A 24,251-nucleotide genomic window follows, 5' to 3' on the forward strand; every position below is an offset into this window, starting at 1 on the left:
TGTTTCTGAGCATCTGGTGATGTTAAATATGTTATTTCTTATTCTTCACTAAATATTACAATGCACAAAACATTCGGTAACAGTAAGATATCAGTAAAGTTATACATTTAGTGTGCCTTCAGACCTATACATTAATATTTCTTGATCGTGTTGTACATCTCCCCTTCATGCTTGTTTGGTTATGAGAGCAGTTCTAACATGGTGAAGTGTTTCTCATGTTAACAACTCTCTCATTTTTGTAAGTACATCACGTCACATGAATATTGTCATGCAGCACTAAACATTAGCTTTAGGACTGTCACAGTTCTAGAAATATTCTTGATACAAACACACGCGGGAGATGCGCCACTTAGTGCAGAGGTATTATGGAATGTGAAATTGCCACTATTTTGGAGGATCAATGATATATGATTTCCTTTTAAATCAAACGGAACCATTATTAGTCCATTGTGACATGACTGGAAGCTGGTTTAAACGCCAATAGGCTTGCTACAACATATTAGACATGCTAATATGTTGTGCTTTTGGTACTTCCTTGTTTTTGTCCAGCCTTATATGTTGTAGATTGCTGTTATCACTTTTAAGACTTAGATGCTGGTTAACATTGTCAGAGACTAACCTCATTTTATTTGCAGATCATGAGAATGTTGTGCTAACTAAAGAGATGCGTATAGTTTTGAAAATGGTTGCTAATTATACGGCAATTATTTAAGTCACTGAAACATTACTAAACTATGAAAGGATTTACCACAGTTCAAAATCTGTGAGAGATAATTTCCCAGAGAACAGAAGTTGATGTTACACTATTAAACTCTTTGGAGTAAAACTATGTAATGATGTCATTTAGACAGCACTTAGTGCACTACTATTGAAATGTTAAAAATTCATAATCCATTCCACTTCCATCCATCCATGATACAGGGACTGAGCTTTAAAAATTACAGAAGGATGTATTATGGTGCTATTTCTTGCAGCTGCAAATATGACTGACATCGATGATGATGGAAAATTCGTTATTCTTTACATAGATTCCAAGTACATATCCCTACATTTTCAGCCGGCCAAACTACGAGTTAAGTTAAAGTGTAATTGAAAACTTGGCTTTAGGTTAGTGACAAGGAATTGCGAATGTGTTATACATCTCCTTAAATTAAAGCAATGTGATCTAGATCAATACTTACAGATAAAAGTTCAGTATAAGCAAATTCAGCATTGTTAATTTGCCACAGGATAAACATAAACTATGTTCATAATTACCTGTCTAGATTAGTTTACTACTAACCTAGAGAAACTAATTTTGATTAATGTTCTCATATGTCTTCTTACATGGTAGCATAGAACTGTTGACCCCATTGTTTCAGTTCACCAAGTTTCACAATACTTCTCTGTCATGGTAGCACCTTGTAAGAAACATGACAACAGCTTCTACACAGAAGTCGTGTTCCACTGCTGTAACACATTCATTTACTCCATTTATTTTGCTGATTTTTACCTCTATTTCAAATTTGCGTGATTAATGAGTGCCTAAAGTAGGCCAGATACAATTAAGATTCACATTACTTTTACATATAAACTGCAAAGTTACTCACTTCTTCACTATATAGACTTTTCAACCATACTGCCCCTTTGTTGTGCCAGAGTATCTAGTGATGTTCAGTATGTTATTTCTTACTCTTCACTACATATTACATTGCACAAAACATTTGGTAACATTAACAGATCAGTAAAGTTATACATTTAGTGTGCTGTCAGACCTATACGTTAATATTTCTTGATCATGTTGTCCATCTCCCCTTCTTAATTGTTTGGTTATGAGAGCTGTTCTAAGATATTGAAGTGTTTCTCATATTAACAACTCTCTCATTTTTGCGAGTACATCATGTTTCATGAATGTTGTCATTCAGTGCTATACATTGGGTTTAGGCCTGTCACAGTTCTAGAAATGTGCTTGATACAGACACACATGGGAGATTCGCCACTTAGTGCAGAGATATTATGGAATGTGAACTTGCCACTATTTTACAGGAAGGATGATGTATTATTTCCTTTGAAACCAAACAGAACCAGTATTAGTCCATTATGATATGACTAGAAGCTGGTTTTAATGCCAATAGTTTTGCTACAACATATTAGACATGCTAATGTGTTGTGTTCTTCGTATTTCCATGTTTTTTCCAGCCTTATACGTTGTAGATTGCTGTTGTCAGTTTTACTACTTGGATGCTTAGTAACATTGTCAAAGACTAACCTCATTTTATTTATGGACCATGAGAATGTTGTGCTAATTAAAGAAATGAGTATAGTTTTGAAAAAGTCACTAATTATATGTTAATTATTTTAGTCCCTAAAACATTACTAAACTATGAAAGGATTTACAACAGTTCAAAATCTGTGAGAGATAATTACTCGGAGAAAAGAAGTTGGTGTGACACTGTTAAACTCTTTGGAATACATCTTTGTAATGAAGTCATTTAGACAGCACTTAGTGCACAACTATTGAAATGTTAAAAATTCATAACCCTTTCCACTTCCATCCATCTGTGATACAGGCACTGGGTTTTATAAATTACACAAGGATGTATTATGGTGCCATTTATTGCAGCTGCAAATATGACTGAAACTGATGATGACGTAAAAGTCATTATTCTTTCTTGAAACTTACATCCTCTCGTAGTTAAGACCCTTCACCAACCAGTGTCAGTAGTGAGTTTTGTTTCATCAAAATGGACTATATTTGAGTATAGCACTGTAGTTAGTTCCTTTTCCAGCTCAATACAATAAGCAATAATTATGCCAGGTGACATTGCTAGTGTTGCTTGCTGTACGTTTTGCCGTATTATTGAGGCTGCCTCATTCTTATGACATTATAAAAACTGTAAACTGAATTTATAAACTGTAGAGTGCAGCAAACAGTCGTCCTTTTTTGATTTTATTATGCAAATCCAGATTTCAGTTAGGAGCTAGCCATTCTTAATGCACTATTTTTTTTTATGTCAATGCACGTAAGGTACTTTTTTTTCTAATTTTTTTTTTGTGGGGGGCCGTCAGTAACAGTTCTTTCAATATTGAAAGAACAGTGACTGATACCGAAACAACAGGGAGTTACACGCATTGAGAGTAAAATATAGAGAATTGAGAATGGCTAGCTACTAAGCAAAATCTGGATTTGCATAATAAAATCTAAAAAGGATGACTAATTGCTGCACTCTATAATTTATAAGCCACATACAGTCGCTGAGTGCATCCACTTTCCAAATGGAAGGTAACTTGACGTTCACAGTACCTCATTTTGCAGGGCTTTACTTTATATTTTGTAGTGATTTTATCTTGGCAATCCAAAAATTCACTTAATATAGTTGTAATTGATTTTATAGGATAACCCCAATCACCAGAGTTTTGGATTCAGTTTAAAAAATGTTTTCTTATAGAGCCCTTTGTCCACTTTTGATTTCATGCAAGCAATATTCTTCCAGAGCCTGTAGTGAATACTAGAATGCAGTCCAATTTTTTTAACAGTTTTCTTACACTAATGCCATTTATATTGATCACAGCTTCTTTACGCTTTTCAGTCATGATTTTAGTGACCTCCACTAACTGCCCTTTACTTCGTTGACATGATCGAAGGAATGCCCATAAAAAACACTACCTACTAATCTACTGCATATAAATACATATAATAAATACACGATTATTTATTATTCCTCTAAGGACAATGTCACAACTATTTCCAAATAGTGTGGTTCCTAGAGAAACTGACAATCACTGTTTCTATTTGCCCCACAAATTCCAAGAACATATTCCTACGTTTTCAGTTGCCCATACTACAAGTTAGAGTAAACTGTACTTCAAAACTGAGCTTCTGGTTAGGGAAATGGAATTGCAAATTTCTTTAAAAAATGGTTCAGATGGCTCTTAGCACTATGGGACTTAACTTCTGAGGTCATCCGACCCCTAGAACTTAATACTACTTAAACCTAACTAACCTAAGGACATCACACACATCCATGCCCGAGGCAGGATTCGAACCGTCGACCATAGAGGTCGCACGGTTCCGAACTGTAGTGTCTAGAACCGCTCAACCACCCTGCCGGCGTTCAAATGTGTTTTACTCCTGCTTCAATTACAACAACATGATCTAGATTGATACTTGCAGATAGAGTTCAGCGTAAGCAAATTCAGTGTTGGTCGTTTGCCACACAATACACAAAACATAAACTGAAACTGTATTCATAATTTCTCTGCTGAAATGTTAAAAAATTCTTTACCTTCAATGTATGTTTTAATAAACATTTGGGGCATAATGGAAACAATGTGATACTTTCCTCATTTTTATTCCATGATGCTGTACTGTATTGTGTCTTGGGATGACATCCAGTTCAACTAAAATGTGTCCAAGCCCAGAAGCATGTAATACAGTTTATGGATTGTTTAGACTGAATAGTGTGCAACATAAGCCTGCTCAAAAGATTGGGTGTATTGATTACTACTTGCAGTGCTTTTTTTCATGAAAGTAAATGTCAGAAATAATTTATTCCAGTTTCCAACCAACAGCTCAGTTCATAGAATAAGTACTACAAAATAACAGAAATCTACTAGAAGTTGATTACCGGAAATAATAAAAAGTTTGGTGGATAATCACGACTAGTGTAAGAGATCCTTACGTTTTTTAGTTTTGGCCAACTCTTTCTAGTCCACAGGGACATTTATCATCATAAATAAGTATTATATATATACATAGTGATAATAACAACATGTAATGAAGTTATATGTATCATTTGACCTCTGAAGGCCTTATGTGGACCAATCCAATTACTGTAAGTAAATATTGTAAGTAACTGTCGTTGGAAGGGAAATAGCTGTAACAACCAAGGAATAATTTACACTTCATTTACATGTTCATGGCAGCCATTGTATTAATTTGTAAATGAAAATGTGTTGAACTTTTTGAAGTGTCCATGTCTCTTCCATTCACTTCTCTGTGACTGTAACAAATTTACAGAAAATCTAAGCATATAACCTCTGTGATATACACATGTACTACCATACTACACTCTGCTGAAACATTCTCCAGACAGCACACCCGATGTTGGATCTAGAAAATATATAGAAAGGCATAGCTAAAATGAGAGAGCATTTGGAGGGTATTTTTGATATTGAATGAATAAAAGTGCATATATCTTTGTTTAAATGAAATACTTGGACTAACTGGATTGAAAATATATGAAATTTGTAGCTGATTCATGTCTTGATAGAATATACCAGTATGTTGGTATAGGTAATTAGTGAGATCACAATATGAACCTTATTTAGTTACCTGTCTCTTTTTGGAAATATTTACTACCAGATGTAGCATAAATGAAACCTTAGTACATCCCTGAAAACATATATGAGTAATTCCATCGGTGAATGCTGTATAATAACTGGCTTTCTCCAACATCCAATATATTTTGCATATCTAAAATTAATCAATGGAAAAAAACTGTAAGAAAATCCATGTGATATATTGTTTAATAGTATATTTATCAGTTCTTGTTTTTAAGTATTGCATTATATTTTATTTAATTGTCAATGAAAGTCAACAGATGTGAGAGAGATGTGCCATCAGAACTAAATGGCTGTGATTGTCATATCGTGTGTCTATTTTTTTTTAAAAATGTATTTCCATCATGAAACAAATGAGCCATTTAACATTCTATGTATTCTATAGCTAAAAAGTTGATCATTATGAACATTTGTGGTTTGTTAGAATAAATTGTAATTACATCAGTTTAGAAGCAGCCTTTGAGGAAGGCAGTAGATAGTTAAAATCATAAACTTGAAGAACAGTGTTCTCTAAAAGTGAAAATAAATGTAGACTGTAGCATGCAGCGCAGTACAAGTTTTATACTTTTTACGTCAACCACCTTTCTGAGTGCATAACTGTGCTAATTTCTTGTATTGCAATAATTACTTGAATAAAAGTAGTTAAACTACTGCCACTGTTTTGTTAAAAGAACTTCCAAATTCTAACTTTATGTGTTTTCTTTATGTTTTTCTGGATGTTTAAGTACTGCATTAAAGTTCTTCAAGACTAGATTATAATATTCTAAGTTATTTTTTTGTTGTTCTTTGTTAGTAATGTACAGTATTTAAGAATTATGTGTGTCAATAACTATGAAATGTAATTTCTTGTATTAACATTTATTTATATCAGTTTACAAATAATGTATTGATTTTATCTATTTAATAAATAATATTATAACTAAAATTAATTAATTTGTTTCCTTCAGAATGTCTTAGAGAATCCGCTTAAAATGTAATAGAAACTTAAATTTCTCAATTAGCATGCTGTTTGTGTTCTTTACATGTTGGAGGTGGCCTTAGTACATACCAAGTACTTGCTTATCGCCTTCAGTTCATGTAAATGTGCCATTTGTTTTCCATTACAGTAACATCTAGGTGAAGGAATCATAACATGAGTGGCCAAGCTCTGCCTATCTTGATGTGGTGGACTTTCTTTAGTCCCCTAGCTGTCAATATTATGTATGGCCCAGGGGTTTCAAAGTGTCATTGAGTCAGGTTTGTTTACACTTTCAACAGCAATGTGGCATCTGTGATGAAAAATATATGATTTCCAACAATATTTAACTGCTGAATAATATATTTATTGATTTACAACAGACATTTTATGCTATGGTGAAATATCTTAAACCACAAGCTTAATGTAGATAAGTATATGTAACTTAAAATGCTAGTTTAAAGACAGCTGTGAAATTATAAAGACAATCTCACCACACAAGAGCAGTCAAAAATGTAAAACTAATTTTAGATACAGTAGGTAGACACTAGAATAATCAGTTCATAGATATAATTCTGGGTATAAAATCAGGTTATTAATCACCAAAGAGAAGTGTAAAGCTCTTCAAATACACTGCACAATATGGCAGACAAACACAATCACATAATATTCTGTGGACTAGTCATATACCATTTTTACATGAAGCTAATCCACCATTAAATGTAATGTATATTCCAATTTTAAAAATTAAAATCATAAAAAAAGATTCTGTTTGCACTTCGCTGGCAGACTAAATTTAAACTTATTTTACACAATGGTGGATGAATACATGAACGACCAAAATAGGAAGAATTGTTAAGTGACACAGTCCCTATTAAAAAAGAACACCTAACTCAATTAACTACAAGACATGCAAGCAAACATACCAAAAATTCCAGATGTTACTCATCGTTATTCATTAATGTCTTCATTACTGGTAGCCTCAGAAGAGTCTACATCAGAAACAGATTCATTTCCTCTTACTGCATCATTGTCGGTCTCATTCTAGAGCACATCATCTTCACTGCCATCCAGTGTGTTCAAAATACAGCATTTTGTGTATGATTTTATCGTCACTGGAACTTTCATGCTTTTCTGGAAGCAGCCAAATCCCAATGAGCAATAATATGGGATGCAGAAAGCTTAATTTTTTCTGTCATAGTTAGTTCACTATTTGCTTCACAAAGCCATTTGTCATAGTGTTCTTGAATATAGCCTTCAAATGGTTTATTTATACTAATGTCCTGGGGTTGTAACACAGCAGTCATTTGTCTAGGAAGGTTACTGGCTAGGCTGTGGATCTTCATTTTTACATTGACAGTGAGATGACTGTGAAATGCAGCAAAACAAAACATTGATGGTAGTCTGGAAAGCCCAGCAGGAGAGAGTTCTCATACTTTTGGGACCCAGTCAAGCATTGAAGGTTCAGTCACCTATACCTTTTCTTGATTTTGAACAATGACATCATCATGGTACAACTTTTCATTTTTAGAGGTCTTGGAGCTTGTGTTCCACTTGCAGATTAAGAGTGTGAGAAGTTTGCGCCCAGTTGCTGTGTTTGTCAGCATTACTGATGTGCACTGTTTTTCAGATCCTAATGTTTTGGCAGTAACTTTTTTGTCCCTTTCTCATCAATCACGTAGTTAGGTGCCATATCAAACCAAATTGCTACCTCATCAGTGTTGCCTATTTGGCTCATCGAAAACTTATTCTCTTTCCAAAGTGTGATGATATAGTGCTGAAATTCTTGAATCTTTTACTCAAAATCCTGTGGAAGCTTATGCCATACTGTTGTATAGCACTTTACAGTTAAGCCTGCCCATTTCATAATGCTATCAACCCATCTACAGCTATTCTTAAAATCTTGCCTTGGTATATTCAGAACTGCAGAAACCTATTTTGCTTTGTCCCTTATGGTCTCACTAATCACAGTTTGCACCTCTTTTGATTTATATCTTGTGGTGTCACTAATCACAGGTTGCTCATTTTTCATCCTTTCATTGACAAATTCCAAGCTTTTGCTTCAGTGTCAGGATGTCTTCCTTTGTGAGGGCCAGTGAATTTCTTTGTAGTAATGATAGTTGCAAATAAGTAAACAGTACTCTCAGCTACACTGAAATCCCATCATGCCTTCCTGTTACAATATATTTCAGCATGAAGAATTACTTTACTCTTGAAAGCAGCATTATATGGTGTTCTGCTCTGACTGCCACCCATTTTGTGATTACCTAATGCAGACACACTACACAGTAATAGGTTAACGATAATGTAACAAAGTTGAGAATTACAACAATGCATTGTGATATAAGAAACAATATGTAAATTTCAATGATGTTGCTGCTGAATGATGGATTGAGGTTTTCACTCAATTGTAATGTGCCATTAAATCTTATGCACATTCCAATTTTGAATACTGCATATGGTTAGAAAGTGTATATTAGATTTGTGTAAATTCTGTGCTTATGATAATTTACTGAAGTTATTATAGCATTGGCGGTAAGCACAGTGACCTGGATACCACTGCATACATCTCCAAACATGAAATGCTAGTTCTAAGTGAACACTGGTCTACAATCATTCTCATTAATTTGCCTAGTACATAAATAGTTCTGTGTGAAATAAGTGTGATATTTGAGCCATATATGTCTCATTTCTTCACATATCATTTAGTCTTCATAGTGCAGTTCATGAATGTTTTGAATTATGTGTTCAAAGAAAAGTCACAATCCATAAAATATATGTATAGTGAAGTATACACTCACTCATCGGCATGTCTTAGGCTCTTCTCAAATACTGGAATGAATATATTGTTTCATCGTATTTAAGATTCTAATTATCTCCATATTATTATTTCGCCCTCTTGCTTCACATTTCTTTGAAATATTTGAATTCAGAGGTCCCCATCCGTCTTGAAAACTGTCAGAACGCCACTTCTACCACTTTGACACGAGCTATATACTGATTATAGTATATCAACTTTCAATTTCCTTGCTTGGTGCCACAATTCCTGTAACTTATAATTAAATGACATTAGTTCCAAACATTTTCTTTGGCTAATTATTTTCATGTTGGACTCTGTTAACTTCTTCTTAAAATTTTAGTGTATTATTATCGGAAGTACATTTACTTATTATGTGATGAGTGTACGACTCTTGATCAGGGCAAGCCTTTTGGTGTGACTGAACTCAGCAGACTGTGTATCAAAGTTCTCTGTAGATGGCAATGATCAGAGTATATTGACTACAGTGTCACATAATTTCTATTGTAGAATATGACGTGAGAGGTAGGTAGAGAATGAAATCCAGTGCTAGCACAAAACCTACTCCTTTTGAACGGTGCCACTAAAGATAATGCGTCCACAAAGCTAATTTATCACTAACAGTGTCTGATGTTTTCTGTCTAAGAAATTATAATGGGAGATTGTAAATCTCATGCATGGCATTGTCCAACAATCTTGTGATTAGGAGCTATTTGTCATAACCATCACTCATCATAATACATAAATACTGATGAGAATTTCTTCAGCAACCAATATTCAAACCAGATACTGCTGAATGGAGTGCCACTACACTAATTTGTGTCAGTAACCACATCCAGATAGGTATGAATGTAAGGAGTGAACTGCAGAATAATTTAATTTTTCTTTACAAAATCATGACAATATATTGTAATAATATTATTCATCTGATTTGTACTATGTACACCATAGTACTGGACATAATAACGTGTTAATTACAAACAGTAAAATGAAATGTGAGTAAGTAGAAGCAGCTGTATTGAATTCAGTACAGTACTGAGTTCTCTAAATGAGCTTTTTGGTCAATGTAAAACGCTTATTGTTTCTCATGTTCATGGTTTCTCAGCAACAGTCCTCACACAATACTTATTGTGTGTTTATAAATGGACAAATAAATCATAAACACTTTCACAAATTATTTTAATATTGTATCACAGTCCCGTTATTAAATTCGTTTCATATGGTTTAGCCCACTGCTGGCCTTGGCCAAGTGATTTTCTACTTCTGCAAAAAGATTTTGAGTAGTTGTCAGGTATTAATCTTGCTGACATTGTCTAAGAGGCGCAATATTTTGGCAAGCCAACTTCTTCCCATCTTCAGGCATTCCTGATAGATGGGTGATATCAGCTTGGTGTCACCTCTATAAGCCCTCTCCCCAACCTCCTGCTGGCACCTCCTGGTGTGGAAGTGGAGGAAGCAGGGCCTTCATTAGCGCCATGGGTGGGGCTAGATTTGGATCTCTGCTGGCATGCTGTCAAAACTTTTTTGTCCTCTTCAGTTATCATGATGGGAGTGGGCACGAACATAGGCTGCCACTGTGGCCTGGTCATGCTCAAGGCTGGGTCCCAGGCCTTTGCTTAATTGAAATCTGCTGTACTAATTAATTAGTCGGTTAATCGGTCATTTAGCTGTATCTCTACAGTATGTTTGGGAATACAATTCCAAAAAATTGCAACAACTTGGTGTCGTCACAATTAACGGTACGTTCATGGGAGATACAGTACTCTCCCATAGCGAGTTTTGTCAGCTGAATGCTGTCTTTGAGGAATTTGTGCTCAGTGCATCTCTCCTGTACTGTCTGGATAGTCTGGCCTACATACAGTTTCCCATACTGGCAAGGTATGTGGTAGGACCCCCCCACCCCAGTTTCTGGAGTTCTGGGTCATCTTTGACTGATCCTAATAAAGTTTTCGTCTTGGTTGGGGGACAGAACAGGCATTTGCTGTTGTGTTTCTGGAGTATTCTTCCAATTTTTGCTGATGTGTTCCCGACATATGTGATAACGGCCATCACAATCACTTTATCTTTGACTTTGACAGGCTGGGGTCTTCGGTCCTTTGATGTTAGAGCACATTGTATCTTATGTCGACGCCAACTGTGGGTGGAGCGAGAGGAATTCTTGTGTTGTATATCATGTCACGATTACAAACAGAAGTCATACACCCTATTAGAGGACGACGCATACAGGAGAACTGAAGACTTTGCTAGTAACTGGGTGAAGAGGAAGACCCTTGAGCTTCTCCAACACATATTCCCAGACAATTATACAGTGAAGAAACTTCATCCATGACCAGCTGTGCCAAACAGACTTATGCACTACCTAAAGTCGACAAATAACAAATATTTCTTCGTCCAGGTGTTAACAACATCGGCATACCTACGTATGAATTAGCGAAATACCTGAGAACAATGCTCAACCCCTTTGTGGGAAAATGCCTACACCACATACAAAATTTGGCATATTTCATTCAGCAGCTGCAGAACTTTCAACTAGACTAAGAAGACCTCAAGGTGAGCTTAGAGGGGGAATCTCTCTTCACAAGGGTGCTTCTAAGACTCCCTAAGTATTATAGAAGAAAAATTTGCGGCAAAGCTAACAAAGTTGTTTGAATTCACCCTTACAACAACCTACTTCCTGAATGAGATTTTCACTCTGCAGTGGAGTGTGGGCTGATATGAAACTTCATGGCACATTTAAACCGTGTGCCAGACCAAGACTCGAACTCGGTACCTTTGCCTTTCGCAGGCAAGTGCTCTACCATCTGAGCTACCCAGAAAAGCTTCTGCAGTTTCGTGACGTGTGTGCTAATGTCCTCATTGGCGTCATGTTGAACACGAAAAAATACTTCTATCAACATGTTTAGACGTTGTGTACTGCTTCATTCGAATCGTGCATGTAATTTATCCTCAGTTTTGCTTGCGTGGGTGCACATTTACATGAGCTCGGCAACGGATTTTCCTAATACACTTGCTAGTAAACTTACTGCTTTCGCATTGTCTTCCAACCACTGCTGATATGCCGCCTTTTGCTCTGTGGTTTCATTGTGTGGCAATTCAGGGCATTTGTACGTACCGTTTACCACGTCTTCAAGTGCAGATGCTCGCAACAGCCCAGTCTTCAGGTGCTTCGAGTTTTTCCACTTGTATTTTTTGCCATTTTCGTTGAACACACAAATAACTGGCAAATTCACTTTATTTTAGTCATGAGCGAAAGCAGTTACTTCGTGGTTGTAGGCATGTGGTCTGGGCCCAAAACCTGCCAAGATTATTTGTTGAAAACAGACTGCGAATAGCATAAGCCCTGTTTCACACTGGGACACTGGCGATGGTCACCAGTGATGGTCACTGGAGACTGTGGTGAACACTCTCGGATCACTGGTGTCTGACACCGCAGGTATTGCCAACTGATTAATTAGTGAAGTGGACTCATTCAGGAGTAGCAACTAAATTTCGCTAGCCTTTTATGGACCAAAAGATAAGGTACTAAAGTTGAAAAAAGAACATACAACTTACCAATGTTGTTTTTCTTATCCATGCTCTTCTCATTGAAATCAGGCTCAAACTTGGTTATAATATCTTGCCACACATTAGTTTTCATCATTTTATTGCTATAGTCATCACTTTTCACATCCCAAATAGGACAGCTTTTCTGCTTCACTTACAAAATCTTCCGTGTTAATCAAACCTAAACTCATGGCTACAGTCTGTACAGTATAGGGTACAAGAATATTTTGCATCACTGTCTCAGAAATGACTGCCTGTCTGTTGGCAAATCTGCAGCACTGTGTCTGTGATCAGTGTTCCAGTGTGAAAACTCCAATTCAAATTAATGCGTGTCTGGTGGTGACTGCTGTACAGTAATGTTGTCTGTCACATGTGGCGAGGGTGAGTCACTGCTGGGTCACAGTGGCTCCATGAGGCAGCGTAGTGTCCTGGTGTGAACGCTCCAGTTCAAAAGAAGGTACCTCTGTCGGTGACCGGCGCTGGTGACTGTTACCAGCGTCCCAGCGTGAAACGGGCCTAGGATTTACAAAACCATGGTTCCTCACAGATAACCGTTACACACACACACACACACACACACACACACACACACACACACACACACAGATGTTCAGTTTTGTGACAAAGACGAACACCCACCGTTGTACTGTCCAAAGATTCGATAGTACGAACATAACAAAGACATGAAAAATTTGCATCACACAGATATTACACTACATTTTATTGACAGTTTCCACTCTGATGGTCTGAATCTATGGATTTCCCTAATAATTACAACAACGTTTACCATTCGTACATCCAGTCAATCAGATAAACAAACAGCAACTGGCATTCACACGTTCAGGTTTATTCGGTACAGCTCGTGTTACGCTGTCCTCTTTTGTCTGTGGGAAAGCTATGTCTTTCTAAAGATGACAGGGATGCCCCGGGCAGAAGCATCATGTACACTATGCACATATTTAAAAATTACTTATGATTCATTCAGATGTTAACTTCGAATGTGCTCAAATATGTTTAAAACCAATACAGATGCATTTTAAAATAATATGAATAATCGATAGATCACTGTGCTTTGGATGCTAGGCGCTTTACGAAACAAGGTTTTTTTTTCTACTAGAATATGAGTTTGATGCCCTCTGAAATTGCAGCCCAGGGCAGACACTCCGGTTTGCCTGGCCCCCTCTTCCATGCCCTTCGACCCAGGCCTGCATAGCAGGACACCTCTGGTTTTCATTCGTGGTCCCCTTACAGAACACAGTGCTATGTCAACGATATTCTACAACACATTTTGATGCTATTCATGGCAAGGCATCCTAGGCTTATATTTTCAGAAGACAAAGATTACCTGCATATGTAAAGAGTTTCTACTGTCTGTCTTTGTGCTTGACAAATCCTATCTTGGCCAGCAAGGTCACCAGATCTCTCCCCAACTGAGAATGGTTGTGGCATTATGGGCAAGGCCCTCCAACCATCTCAGGATTTTGAAGATCTAACACACCAAGTGATCAGAATTTGACACGAAATTACAATTAAATCAATACAATGAAATGAATACCCTTAGCTGCATACAGCTGTTGATATACATCAACTGGGACAGTTGAAAATGTGTGCCCCAATCGGGACTCGAACCCGGGATCTCCTGCTAACATGGCAGACACTCTATCCATCTGAGCCACTGAGGGCACAGAAGATAGTGCTACTGGAGGGATTTATCTCTGGCATGCATCCCGTGAGACCCACATTCCCATGTCTCGCACTATATTCGTAGTGCCCCTGCCATTACACTCATTACTTGTGGCTTTACTGATTCCCATAAAAGTTCTGGCAATGCTTGTGCATCCACACAGAAGATGGTCAAATGGCCAGTGAACCTTAACTATACATATGAAGATGGTATCTGTTCTTTCGGACATGTCCAAAAAAACAGATACCATCGGTGACTGTGCAGCTCATTAGAATGAAATTACAATTAAATCAATACATGAAATGAATAATCTTATCTGCATACAGGCGTTCATATACGTCAATGGGGGACAGTTGAAAATGTATGACATGACCGGGACTTGATCCTCGGACCACCTTCTTACATGGCAGACTCTCTATCCATCTGAGCCACTAAGGACACAGAGGATAGTGCGACTGCAGGCACTTACCTCTGGCATGCCTCCTGTGAGACCCACATGTCTGAAAGAACAGATACCATCTTCATATATATGTAGTTAAGGCTCACTGTCCATTTGACCATCTTCTGTGCAGATGCACAAGCATTGCCCGAACTCTTACGGGAAGCGGTAAGGCTGCGAGTAATGAGTGTAATGGGCAGGGGCACTACGAATATAGTACGGGACAATAAGTTGGGAATGTGGGTCTCACAGGAGACATACCAGAGATAAGTCCCTGCAGTCGCATTATCCTCTATGTCCTCAGTGGCTCAGATGAATAATAATAATTAAAAAAGATGTATAGAGTGTCTGCTATGTAAGCAGGAGATCCCGGGTTCGAGTCCCAGCTGGGGCACACATTTTCAGCTGTCCACACTGACGTATATCAACATCTGTATGCAGCTAAGGGTATTCATGTCATTGTATTGATTTAATTGTAATTTCATTCTAATGAACTGCACGGTCAGCTATGGTATCTGTTCTTTTGGACATGACCGAAAGAACAGATACCATCTTCATACATATTGAATTTGGTACGATATACCTCTGGAGGACATCCAACAACTCTACTAATCAACGTGAAGCCAAGTAACTGTTTCCATAAGGGCCAGAGGTGGACCAACATGTTATGGACTTGCTCAATTTTTGAAGCTCTTTCTCTTGAGCAAGCCAATTTTTCTGAAACTGTAATCATTTGTTTGTACATGTACATCACGTCCACGGATTTCCACCCCATTGGGATAATTAATTTATGGCGAGTCTTTTTTTTTTTTTTTTTTTTTTTTTTTTAGTGTCTTTCTATAAATTCCCTGCGATCTATACATAGTATTATACTATACTACAAAATATATTTATGAATTTTGGTATCTTTAAAATGACTAGAGTGAATATTGTTAGGATAATTTCACAATATTCATTAAATTAAAAATTAAATGTTACAGTTTTAACCAACAACTGAACACATCTTTTTCAAAATTTTCTCAGCAAAGTACTTGTTTGTGCAAGTAAATCATTCCCCTGTTTGAGACAAATACTGCATTTCTTACAGTAAAGACAAAGACTCATACTGCTGTTTCTATGATGATTGACCTATGGTCTTGGGTAATTGCATTAAAGATAGCTGTTGCAATATAGAGATATTACTTCAGTTGCCATGGTGAATCTAATAGAATGGCATGACAATCAAATGAGGGTGAGCTAGAACTGAAATATTCTTGCACAGGTTCACAAGCTGCCCAGTGTATGGAACTCTCCACCTAAGATCGTGCAGGCACCGAGATTTTCTCATTTCACTGTAACATGAATCTGCCACATGAATTTAATCTTTTGGAAGCCCATCACACTCAGGCTCTGTGTATAACAACATGCTTCTTCCTATAATGCATTGTAACAGCCACTGGAGAAGCCACAGTAGAGAAAATTTCTGGTTCCAATACTGGAAGAAACAATCATTGGGCAGTCACACCGTCTGAAACCAGCAGCTCCCTTTGGGATGCACAAGCTACCAGTGCAAATCTGATTAGGAGAGGAGAGGAACGGGGATTTTCGGACCTTAATATGGTACCCTACCTGCCTAACCAGTCACGTCATTTCAGTTAAAATTCCTTATAGGTGGCTTTTAATTTGCTAGTGGGAAGGGATGTGAGACTTTGCTAGCTTCATCCCGGTGTGAAGTGCTTTTTTTCACATAAATCTGTTCTGTGGCTAATTATATGTTATCTCCTTTCAAGGTCTGTACAGTCTAGAACCAGTAAACCAATGAGGCAAAATTGTGATGAGCACTGAGGCAATCATCCCACCAATGCACCAGATTGAAGACACCCATTTGCCAAAATGCTTTGTCCGGTTGCATATAGAAGTCTGTAACTGCCTGCTGCACATCCTTGCCCAAAAGAACTATCAACCCCTCAAGGACTCTTTTAAGGGGTTATAGAGTGACTGCTCAAGTGTCTCCCACTTCAGTTGGCGTAACTTCTGCATTACGACATTTGCAATATGGGGATGTGTGTTATCATGAGGGAGCAGCACCTCCTGTTGCAATTTTCCGTAATGTTTCACCTTAATTGCATGCTGTAATTTCTACAGTGTTGCACAGTGCCAGTCCCCAGTAATGGAGATGCCAAGTTGTCTGTGATGGATGAAGCTGATCTCCCAGACTGACTGGCGTCTTGTGAAAAATTGCGACCAGCATAGAACATGGCACACCATGACACACAATTGGTTTTTGACCAACATGCTGCTGCATGCACATTTTTCATTCTCTAATTAATGTTTACCAGTGTTTTTCCTTCAGCAGTCCAAAACAGAATGAAAACATATTGGTCTCATTTGTATGCAGTTGGAATTAATGTCACCATAGTTTATGGTCCTGTTGAAAACTGTTATATACCCATATCAGAGTCACGCTACGTTGCATACATCCTGCAGGAACAACCTCAAACCCAAACTTTTTTATTCCTATTATATATTGCTGGTCTATGTCACAGTTTAAGTTTGAATTTACTGTTTCAAAAGCAACATTATTATTGATATATGTACACGTATAATGTTGAGCACACTTTATTTTGGGAACAGGTTCTGCAATGATTCTCTAGATTTGCCACAAAAGATCTCAACACAGCAACTTGAGGTACTCTATGTTTGATACTAATAATTTTTGGATCTGAAAGACCCACTGTTATGTAGATCAAGGAACACTCCTGTAACATACTACTCGTTCTCTATGGCACTTATTGTTTCATCTGTTAATTGTGCTGTGCCTACTTAAGTTGACATGTTTCTCATAAGGCCATTCTGATTTTCAGATATTAGATTGTGTTGGCTCAGAAATGTCATTAAGCCAGTATAAATAACTTTCTCAATTATCTTAGGAAAAGCAGCCAAGTTTGATATAGTTCAGTAGTTTTCAGTTTTAGATTTATCATCTTTCTGGAAAATGGTAGTTATTTGTGCTATCTTTAGATCATCTGGGAACTACCTGATTCAGTTTCATTATTTACTGCTTTGGCCATCGTTTCAGATATGTTTTATATGCATTTTTTAATGTGTGGGTAGAGAATCCATGATAGCTTGTCCATTTTATATCTGTTAGTGACCATGCTATGTCTTTTATTTCCTTGCTGTTAGTTGGGACAAAGTATATGCTTCGTTTGAATGGAATGTCCTTGTATGTATGCTGAAGATTGTTGATATGTTTACTGATGGACTTTACAATGTAAGAAAAGCACTCATTAAGAACATTTGTGATTTGATATTGACATTTGATAATACTCTGTCCATAGTCACTAGTTGATTTGTCCTTATAACCCCCAAAGCTAAAAGCTGTTTATATCTTTCTAAACAGCTAAGCCAGTGTCAGTAGAGTTTCTTAAAATTGTGACTGGATATTTGGTTTTAGTTTACAACAGCAGAATTTTGCACTAATGATGATAGTTCTTAAATTCTACCTATTATTATTGCTATTCCTTAGCATTAAAAATTGGAAAAGTCTAAATGTTTCTCTTGCTGTTCACGTCAGGGCTTATGCAGCTTCTTCAAACTTTTTTTCCAGTCATTCACTGGCAAGGTCAGTTCTGTACCTGAGACATCAAAGCAAAAATAAAAATCTGATGAAAATTCCCTTCAATAAAGTCATCATGAGTGGTTCTTCTTGTCTTAAATTGTTTCTTTTTGCTGCTGATGTGAACATTTAAAGCTTATACCTGTACAGCATGATGGTCAAGAATGGCAAGCTGCAGAACTAATGCACTGAAGTAAAGTGAGACATGTTAGTTATAATGTTGTCAACTCTTGATTTGATGCTATTGACCTCTCTAGTGAGTTCATTTATCAGGTAAGTTAAGTTAAATTTAGCTAGTATTTGCATTAGTTTTTCTGAGCTGAGGTCATTAGACAGTCAGTAAATCCTTAAATCTCCAGTTCGTAAGATGTTAGCCAACAGCCTTGCTGCAGTGGTAAAACCGGTTCCTGTCAGATCACCAAAGTTAAGTGCTATCAGGCTTGGTTTGTACTTGGATGGATCACCATCCAGGACTGCAAAATGCTGTTTGTAAGCAAGATGCACTCAGCTCTCATAAGGCCAATTGAGGGGCTACTTGGCTGAGAAGTAGTGGCACCAGTCACAAATATGGACAACAGTCAGGAGAGCCATGTGCAGACCACATACCTCTCTGTATCCACATCCAATTATGCCTAAGGGGTGAGGGTGACATGGCGGCCACTCAATACTGTTGGACCTTCAAGACCTGTTGGGACAGTGTTTTTAGTATGTTGTTAACTCATCCATTTTTATTGTATTGTATACTGTCTATGGCAACAAACAGGTAATTAAGAACTTCAAAGGGTATATTTATGCTACCACCTAGAGGTCGTCATAAGCCTACAATAATTGAGTTCTCTTCCCCCACTTGTAGTTATTTGCTGCTAGTTCTATTATGTGCTCTGTACTGAAAGGACTTACATTGGTTACATTATAGTTATTACATCTTGGTGCAAAGACAGCTAACCCACCACCACAGTTCTCTTTTCTGCTGAGGGCAGAGGAAAAGTTCCTTTAGAGTGGCTGATGTACACTGATTAGGTCATCTGTATACCACTGTTCACTTATAACTGAAACATCACTTTTATCAATCACTGCAATGATATCCAACTTATTGTACTTATTGCTAAGACTCTGAAACTGTCATTGAATTAATTTGAATCTTAGTTTGGAATGCTGAACACTGGTTGAAGGTGGCACTCTTCCACATTGCTTGTTTTTAAGACTACAAAAATTCTACCACATTATATTAATTATGATTTCTCCTGCTGAACCACACAGGATGATTTAGTGCTACTAAGCTGTCCAGCAGCCTTTACAAGTTTCCCAGTGGCTGTTTGTGTGGCAGATCCTACCTGGGTGGGTTGTGCAATTCCATGGCAATGGACTTATTACACCATTTTGTGCAAAATTTTTGTCTAACATCCTCAATAACAGATCTTCTGACAACCTTTTTTACCTCTTTTCTTTATGTACATACCATGAATTGTGTGCATGTCCCTTTTTAGATTCCTGATATTTACCAGAGACACATTGTGAAATTTAGTATGAATTATTTTTAAGCCTATAATTTGTTTCATGCACTTCCTAGTTCACAATAGATTGTTCCATTATATCATGTCTCTGTGGAATATTAACAACAATTATGTTACTGCCAATTAATATATTAATTGTCACTTTCATGTGTCTGATTGCACAATTTACTGGATTTTTAGCTACATAATTTACACCTCCCATGATAATGAAGCAATTATTTGATGAGAAAGATTCACTATCTTGTGTACACAGCTTCACAGCAGCAGAAAGGACGGCTCCATGTTGAATGTAAGCCACAAGTATAAAGTCATCTTGGATACTTATGTTGTCTTGCATTGATCTGTGAGCATTACTGTCTCCATATATTAGAATGTGGCCCTTCTTGTATTTCTGGTTCTCCTCACTTCTTCTACTATTTTCTTGGGATGGTTTCTAGCATACAGCTTCACAGATTTCACTCTCATTACCATGGACATTTTCTTTACATTCACTCATTATGTCGGCACATTATGTTAGGACTTGGTGTTTTTTGAACTTATCAGTGGCACCTCTTTTTTTTTCTTTCAAAAAAGTCTGAATGGTTGCTTTTAGTTTGTGCAGATTTAAACAGTCCATCTTCGACTATTTGACCAAGAATCTGATACCTGTTTGGAATAATAATAGCCAGAAAGCTTTCTTGGTTTTTGATTTAGGTCTACAGACATTCAGCAGGCAGCATTGATCAGTTTCATTTAATGGTTCATAAAAGTTGGAGTAACAAAAATGTACTGGCCCAAGTTGGAATTTAACATGCCCAGTGGTGTAATATGCTAAGAAAAATTATGATGATATGGAATTTCAGTATTAATTGTCTCATAAGTTAATTAGTTTTATGAAAATTGGAATGTGTTATTGCAAAGTTGGAATGCCAGTCTTTCTAATTGTGTACATATCATTATATAAATACACAGACTGGCTCACTAGAAATTTCACATGGTGAACTGTATTATTATTTTTAATTATTTATATCTTTTGATTAATGGATTTTACAGTGAAATGAAATGGAGCATTAGAATTGGCACATTGAAAATACTAGCCTGAGTAATGAATTTAAGTGTGCTAAAGCATGAGTAACATTTTGAATTATTTCAAGAATGTACAGAATTTGAAAATTCAGTAAAAAATGGTCATAATCAGGAGCTGAAGTTAAAACAAGTGGAATAGTTCCAGTTTGAAAGTAGCATTTTACATAAACTGATATTCAAAACTTCATGCAATAAATATTTCAAAATAACATTCCCTGGCCATAACATGACATAACAATAAAAGCAAATTTTGAATAAAACAAGGTACATAATATTTCTGATTTCCTGGAATATTACTTTACATTTCAGTAGCTTGAACACTCTTTTCTTGTAGACAAAAAGTTATTACGATTATAATGCAGAAATGTATCAGTAATCATAATATTCATACACTTCTCATTCATGTTTCTCCTCTCAGTTGTCTATACACTTTCAAAAGTGTTTCTGCCCACAGACTTCAAAGTTCCAATGTGTGCCCATTTCCAGGCACTCCTGATGGTGTCCATGGCTACACTCATGCTCAGCACATAATTACAAAAAGGAATATACAAAACAACTGATATTAACAAAACAGTACATCTGAATCATTTATTTCTGAAACAACATTTCTCCACTCAGTCACATTTACCAGTAAATATAAAAGGGATTCTATAGGGGATAATCTAGTGAGGAGAAATATGAATTTGCTTTTTGTTTATCTACCGCTGAGTGCAAATATTTTAATGTCCTGTTCGATAACATGAGGCCATTACAAGAGACTGCTGTTACTGCAATAAACAGTAATAATTTAGAAAAAAAAGCAGTAAATCGCTTTTAATAGTCTTTAATGAATTTAGAATCTCTATATTATACTACCAAAAAAGTTTTAAATTTCCGCCCAGTGCCAGGAACCCTTAGTAACAAAAGAAATTAATATTGTTTATGACTCACAATTTTCGACACAGGACATTGTGTTTGAAGAAAAAAGATGTTAATTTTATGGCACATCTGTTGCATCCTAAAGCTACACAAATGTTAGAAATTCAATAAGAGATGTAGGCATAAATAATTCTTATATTTGTGTATGGAGATTTATCAACTTAACTAGTCACCAGCTGTTGTGGAGGATCTAGTTGGTAGTTGATTATAAAAGTCATGATACTCTGTTGGTATGTATGGGTGCAATTTCTTGATCTCAACTAATTAATTCCCATATACTTCCACATAGTTCTGAGAGTAAGCAGGAGAACATGGCATCAATGGACTGTTGTTTGTAGAAAGCAACAGATTAAAATAATGAGAAAACAGTCCATCAGTAAAATTCTTTCCTATGACATGATCCTCTTCACACTGAAATTCTATAAATTTACTGATATGGACTGTTACTTTCTCATCTTTCTTTAATCTGCTTCCCATAGATTCCTCTGAAAGTACTGATTTATTGAAGTATTTTGGCCACCAAGTAGGAAAATCAAAAATGTCTGCTGTTCATACCATTTTAAAAGTCAATTTGTTAGTCTTGATAGAAGCTACTATTAATTCTACACATCATCTCGATAACTAAAATCATCGCTGTATGGCACGAAAGACTGGACACATACAAGAAAATATTTCTGTACATTTTGAAATCTTCCAGCAGTAACGAGGTTTGAGAAAAATCTGATAACAGTGATCTTTTTTTCTGGTCTGGGTACCCATCAGAAAATATATGTAGGTACTTAATAGAACTTGGTAATGCATTAGTAGTGTAATCTAAGATAAAAGAGCAAATTCATTTAGATCTTCCTTAGTCTGCCTCATGATTTAGCAGTCTTGTCCCTCATGTTGATGTGGGTATTAAAGACATTAATGGTGAGCTGCCTGCAGTAGAATGCTTCCTGTGCTGGTATCTCTGACAGCTGCAGATTCTCCATATAACCTGCACATCTTACAGACATTACACAGGGTTTCCATTTTGCTTGTGAATTTCCTGTTTTCCTCTTATGGACTATATACTCTGCTGGTGCTAACATTTTTCACATACATTCAGTGATTGACTTTTCAACTGTTCTGATAACTCCCCACAAGTGCAGTAGTACCAGTTGTGGCTTCTTAACCACAAAGTTGGAAACCCATTTTTCAGGCTCATTTCCATGAACATGTCATGTATTATATTGATATTAAGCATCTCACTGAAATATTGTAAATCTCTTGATGTATTATTTACCTTTTTTGTTGGATATGGGTGTATGTGGTTCTCAACTAATGTGCATATGTGCCCTGGTGTTGCATTTTGTGACCTATTTTTATATCTCATGTCCTTTGGAGAATTTCTAAAGTAAACAAGTTGTAATATGGTGGACATGAATTTTTGTCATGCCATGGATATTTTGAAATGCCCTGGTATTTACTTGACATCTTCAGGAAGTTGATGATATATAATATGTAAATCTGTGGCAGCACTTGTGAATATATATATCTTGTTCGTCTTTCATTTGTTTGCTGTAAAAGTTTGTGAATATCTCTTCGAGATCCCTCTCTGACACAACTCCATAACAATCCCTTATACACCTATAAGGAAATAGTAATGATACAGTTTTTGCCATACCGAAGCATTGTTTTCAGCAGTTAATATTCCCCACAATGAACTGATAGTAAAACTTCACCATACTCACTTGCACACATCTCTGATTATCTTCTTTGAGATGACCATAGAAGAATAGTTGATGTAAACCATTTACTTTTGCTTTATTTATGTATTTTCATTTGTACGTGATATTTTTTACTCCCTTTTTGCATTTTTTCACTTTGAACAAAACAGTTTCCTCATTATCAGATGGCATGCCATGTTCCCCATAAATAAACATCAGATGATGCTATGTCCAGGGACCGAAAGGGCCAGTGGCCTCTACTGACAAGTCTTTCTGGGCACACACTGGTGATGTGGGCCATACTTCATTTTGATGTGTGGGCAGCTGCTCCATCTTGTTGGTTACTGCATATAGCATCTCTGCATCTGTTAATTGTGTGCAGAAACGGTCAAAAGATGCCTAGATATTTGGCACTGTTTAATGTGTAATGGAAAAATATGTATCCAGTAATGCACATGCCAGACAACGCAACCTGTATAGAGAAATTCTTCACACAGAAAATGTGGATTGTCCTGTGATCAGAATCTGAAATTCTCGGAGTCTACTCAGCCTGAGAAATGCAACCAGGCCTCATCCAACATGAAGTAAAGCAAGGGGTCCCAGCAGTCAGTAGCAATTGATGTTAACAACCAGTTACAATAATGAACTCTTGTTCCCTGATCCTCAGATTTCAACTATTTCACCACACTCACAGAATAGGCTTTTGATTTTGTATCTTTCAGTAC

The sequence above is a fragment of the Schistocerca piceifrons genome, chromosome X (genome assembly GCF_021461385.2).
Source record: "Schistocerca piceifrons isolate TAMUIC-IGC-003096 chromosome X, iqSchPice1.1, whole genome shotgun sequence".
NCBI classification, from domain to species: Eukaryota; Metazoa; Arthropoda; class Insecta; order Orthoptera; family Acrididae; genus Schistocerca; species Schistocerca piceifrons.